Source organism: Micromesistius poutassou (genome assembly GCF_964030765.1).
Source record: "Micromesistius poutassou genome assembly, chromosome: 3".
In the NCBI taxonomy this organism is placed as follows: Eukaryota; Metazoa; Chordata; class Actinopteri; order Gadiformes; family Gadidae; genus Micromesistius; species Micromesistius poutassou.
In genome coordinates, this window is record NC_140273.1 from 12,708,367 (window position 1) to 12,714,366 (window position 6,000).

Here is a 6,000-nt window from a genome sequence, read left to right on the forward strand (position 1 = left end):
GAACGACACCACCCGTGCCACTAGGCAACGTTGTAGGCAGGCGGAACGCAGATGGAAGGGGGACAAACTGCATGTGTCTCTGCAAATATTAAGGGACTGTCTCGCTGATTATCAGAGAGTTGTGCGTGAAGCAAAATCTCAGTACCTCTCTAATATTATTTCTTCCAGCAGTCACTGTCCCAAGGTGTTATTTGATACAATTAATGCTGTTGTTAATCCATGCACTTCTGCAGTGACTGATGTTTCAATAGCCACTTGTGAGAATTTTCTTCATCATTTTGTTGACAAAGTGGATTCTGTCAGAAAATATATCAGTAAGAGTGTCACCATGAATACTAACAATGATCTGCTCGTTGCCCCAGCTCATTCTGCTGTGTTTGAACAGTTTGAGTTGGTTTCCCTTTTTTCTCTTGGTGACATAATGAAATCCATGAAATCTACAAATTGCCCATTGGATACTGTCCCTGCCAAAGTGCTGAAAATGGTTTTTAATACTGTGGGGCCTAGTCTCCTGGTTTTTATCAACTCCTGCCTTAGATTAGGAACTGTTCCAGATGCTTTTAAACATGCTGTGGTCAGGCCCCTTCTTAAAAAGCCTAATCTTGACCCCTCTGTGTTATCAAATTTTAGACCTGTCTCCAATCTGCCCTTTCTTTCTAAGGTTTTAGAAAAAGCTGTTTTTATACAATTACAGTCCTTTTTGGATGACAACTCCGTACTCGAGAAGTTCCAATCTGGGTTTAGGTCTCGCCACAGTACTGAGTCTGCACTGTTAAAGGTGCACAACGATATTGCTCTGTCTGTGGATGCCAAGTGCCCCGTTATCTTAGTGCTGCTTGATCTGACAGCAGCCTTCGACACGGTGGACCATGCAGTCCTCCTGTCACGTCTAAAAAATTATGTTGGCATCCACGGCACCGCGTTGAAGTGGTTTACATCTTATTTGTCCAGTAGGACTTTCTCTGTTATGGTTGGTGACCTGTCCTCTTCCAGTGCTCCTCTCTCTTGTGGAGTCCCACAAGGATCTATTCTTGGCCCTATCCTTTTTTCTTTGTACATGTTACCACTGGGGTCAATTATAGCCAGGCACAACCTTTCCTTTCACTGTTATGCAGACGACCTGCAAATCTATCTGCCAGTGAAGCCAAACAGTAACAGTGCACATTGTTCTTTATTTGACTGTATTGCTGAGGGTTGGCTCAAAATTTTCTTAACTTAAATGATGAAAAAACTGAATGTATTGTGTTTGGAGATACTGCGTCAGCTGACTTTGGCACCCTGTCTCCAAAGCTCAGTTCAACTGTCAGAAATCTTGGTGTAACTTTTGACAGTCATCTCAAGTTCGACAAACAAATCAGTAATGTTGTCAGGACCAGTTTTTTCCAGCTGCGTCTTTTAGCTAAAGTTAAAATGCTTTTAAGCCGCCACGACCTCGAGAAAGCCATTCATGCTTTTATTAGTTCACGGCTAGATTATTGTAACGCACTTTATGTTGGCCTCTCTCAGTCCTCCCTCAGTCGCCTCCAACTCGTGCAAAATGCCGCGGCACGTCTTTTAACCAACACTCACAGACGTGTGCACATTACCCCTGTTCTTAACTCCCTTCATTGGCTTCCTGTCCTTTTTAGAATTGATTTTAAACTTATAATGTTTGTTTTTAAAGCTCTTCATGGCCTTGCCCCATTATATTTATCCGAGCTTTTAACCATCCGAGATCCAGGTAGAGCGTTGAGGTCGACAAATCAACTTGTACTGGAAGTGCCCAGATCAAAATATAAACACTGGGGTGACCGAGCCTTTTCCGTCGCTGCTCCCAGGCTCTGGAACAAGCTCCCCACCGAGATGCGTCTCATCTCGGACCCGGGCCTTTTTAAATCCAGGCTAAAAACCTACTTATTTAGGATGGCTTTTAATACCCAGTAGCACGATGGCGCTTTTATCTTATTTTATTTTATTTGACTTTGCTGTATTTTATTGCTCTCACTGTTTTTATTGTTTTTAAATTGTTTTTATTTCTGCTTCTGTCTTTTTATTGTTACACTATGTAAAGCACTTTGGTACTCCGAAAGGATTGTGGGCTGTATAAATAAAGTACATTTACATTTACATTTACATCTGTGAAATCCTCACTAAGATCATACTCCCAGTTCCTCCTAACATCCTGCAAAGAGTGAGGGGAAATATTGGATATGCAGTTGTAAAGAACTGAAATTAGACCTTTACGCAAAGGGGATAATGAAAGGATATGATCAACCGTATTGCTCGCTGGAAAATCTGGAAAGGAGGTAATACTTTTCTGGACAAGGTGTCTAATTTGGAGAAATCTAAAGAAGTGAGACTTACCCTCCACATATAGATTTGAAATGGACTTAATGCCCTTTAAGAACCAAGTTCTAAATGTAGAATCTGACAGAGAAGGTGGGAAGTTAAAATTATTCTTTATGAGAGAATTCACAGATGTTGTCTGCAAAAACGTCTTCTAAATTGTGACCAGATTCTGATTGAGTGATAGACCACTGGGTTAACGCAAAATTGGCTCCGTGGGGGAGGTGATGGAGCACAAAGTATGGAACCTAGATTGAATGAGCTAGAAGCACACTCCATTTGCTCCCAGGCCTCACCCCTGCTGAGACGATCCCCCAAAATCCAGTGTAGCACTGTCTCTATATTGCATGCTAACCCAATAATAGTAAATAAAATTAGGTAGAGCTAGTCCAGCAAGCTTTTTAGGTCTTTGGAGAGAGCTTCTTTTAATTCTAGGGGGTTAACCGTTCAAATAAACTTTATAGCAAAAATTGAGAAATTTTTGGCCCCATCCACACGTGTGAAAACGATCCGTTGTCCTTTGATGCGTTTCAGGAATATCTCCGTAAAGACGGACTCTTTGCAAAACGCATCGAGCTGTAAAAACAGCGATGACGTCATCGTTTACGTTTCAGGTGTCCACACGAATCCTAACACGAAACCGCATAGGTCAGTTTATCTGAATCCTCCCTCTGAGGTGGTTTCAGAAAAGTGCGTTTTCGGGCACCGGATCCGCCAGATCCGTCTGGACGGGCAGCCCAAACGCACAAGACTTATGCGGTTTCAACAAAAAATCGACTCTGTGTGGACGGGGCCTAAGAATGGAAGGAACAGAACTCAGCGGATCTGAGACATATAAAAGAAGGTTGTCTGCATATAGAAATAATTTGTGTGTCCAGCCCCAACGCTCTATACCCTGGAAGTCCTCGGATTGTCTAAGAGCAATGGCCAGAGGCTCAATGGCAATAGCGAAGAGTAAAGAGGACAGACTGCAGCCTTGACATGTACCTCTGCCAAGAGAGAATTGTTTTGATTGCTGTTTGTTAGTGATTGCTGTGGTTGTAGGGTGAGAATAGAGGAGTTTTATCCAGGAGATTAAGTGAAATTTCTTTAGGGGTGCGAATAAATATTTCTTCATTTTTTTATTTATTCTTCTTGCAGCTGAAGAGCTGCCGGAGACAAGAGAAGGTTTTTACCTCTTTCACCTCAGGCTCCTGAGCAAATAATGTTTCAGCACAGAAAAGGTATATTAGCACATACAGTGACAATAGAGTATATAAATATATGCTACTATGTATTGCATTATTGATTGATATAAGAGATCTAGATACAAAACTTCCACTTTCAGGGAAATCAATTAATTAATTGTAAAACTTGATAAAAAGGAATGGCACTAATATAGACCAGTAATTATTGAAGTTACTAAATAGTTTGCCATGTGCATCATGTCTGTACTGAAATGACTAATGATTAAGAATCGGGACCTGGTCTGGGCAGGTGATGAACTCCTCCCTGCTCGCCTGGTTCTCCTTGTGAAGGCGCTCCTCTAGCAGGGTGAGAGGTCTCTCCTCGTCTCCTTCCTCGGGCTTCCTCACCAGGACGTTAATACTGTAGGGGGTGTTGTCTCCTCCCTGGACCTCCTTGCTGAAGCTCACAGAGGGCCTGATGTGGTTGAGCACCTCTTTTGCTAGAAGGGAGCAGGCCAGCAGGGCTACCTGGGGGTCCTGCATGAGGCCCTCCCTGGTCAGCCACGTGTTGGGCAAGGCCACGTTCAATTTCTGTGTCAGGGGCCGCCAAAGCTCAACAGCCAGTTTGACCTGTTGAAGGACTTCAACTGTAATTTCTCTATGAAAAGTAAATGACTGAAAGTCGTCTTCATATTTATTTTTATAAATAGTACCCAAATGTGAAATTGGTTTGACCATATACACATGTTACATACAATTTGATCAATTTGATCACAATTTGATGACATTATTTTACATCAAGAGCTTCATATATTATTTTCTTTGCATAGGTGAATCACAATGGCATTTGATGAGGAAAACTGCATGTTTACAATACATTGATTGCTTTAGAGGCATTCTCTATTTTGAGTTTAAATACAATTTTAAAAAGAAAATAACAAAAAGCTAAAGCAGACCTCCTGCACAGGGTCCATCAGGCGCTCCAGAGTCAGTTTGAACACTCTGTTGTTCCTGTATGTCTCGGCCTCCTTCTCCAGCAGCAGGTGGACATGCTCAACTATCTCCTTCTCGAAGGCCCGGTACTTGCGGGCCTGTGACTGGTAGAAGGTTTGGTCCTGGCCTCTGAACAGTTCTTCCACAACCCGTTCAACAGTTGACCGCTGGATCAGGGCCGCCTCATGTTGCACAGGGGAAGAGAATGCTAAGCCCATCTAAAAAGTAGCCAAGGAGTTTTTTAATGGACTAGACTCTCATGTTGGATGAAGATGATATTTCAGTGTTGAACACTTAAAGTCTATGTTATTGTGTTTTCATGAACGTACGGTGGTTGAGACAGAGTTCCTAGCAGCAGCAGCAGCAGTGGCAAAGTATCCTGGCAGTGGCTGAGCTTCTGGTGGCAGTAGGGCTCTAAAAAGCACAGGATCAAAGGCAAGAAAACTCTGCCCAGAGCCTTGCAGAGAAGAAGGGTCAGATTGGGTCAGACCCTGGAGCAGCTTCTGGCTGTTCGGGAAGTCCCTCTGAAGGGCTTCACCGCTACCGTCCACCACAAAGGCATTGGAAGCCAGGCTGATGTTGTCCACCGATGAGGTCACTTCCTCATAGTCATCTCCAATAAAGTACTTTCCGTTGACCCAGGTGGTGTAGGAGTAACGGCGTTGGATGACCATGTGGCGGTAATCCGCGACGACATCATCGCTCATTTCCGGAAGAGCCATGCGGTAGATCTTTGTGTGCCGGATCCATGTTCCAAACTCCTGGAAAATGGGATCCCTTCCAGTCTCAGGGAGCATCTGTCTAAAGACAGACGTCGTCTCCATTAGGTCCTCATCCACCTTGGGAGCTGAGAGCAGAATAAGAATAGGGGGGTGAGAGAAAGTTGTGATCATAAAGAAACAATTGGATGAACCTCAACTGGTTGTTAAGGGACTCCTCGAATGGAAGGGGATTTCACTGGACAACATTGAAAGGAAATGATGATGGCAAACAATAAAGAAATATAGTTCTGCAAGTCAAGGCTATTTATGCTTCAATGATATTAGCAAAACACTGTGGTATTCAACTTTATAAGCGATACATTTGACTGGTTATTTGCAGTCAGTCCTTCTATGAGGTTACCCTCGACGGGGGTTCCCTCGATGCAGGCTGCCTGATGCTGAGCCAGAACAACCTCGATGACCTCCCTGGGGATGGAGCGGAGGAGATCGGGGTTTCCCACGGCCATCAGTTTCTTGACCTTGAATAAGAGAGAAGACATCTTAATGGAGGAGAGCTGTGAACAATGACGCGTCAGGTATCCTGTTCAGAGTTTCAGAGCTTTCAGTGTTGTATGAAGGACTTTCACTTTCACCTAACGGAGTGGCCCTGAATGGAAAGCAGTCCTACCTGGTAGAAGGACCCAAAGGCCTTCATCAGGCGGCTCTGGGCTAGGAAGGTAAGTCTCCTTAAACCCCAGCGGGGACGAGGGAGAGCGGTGTCTACTGTCACACCAGGCATCCTCCTAAGGGTCTCC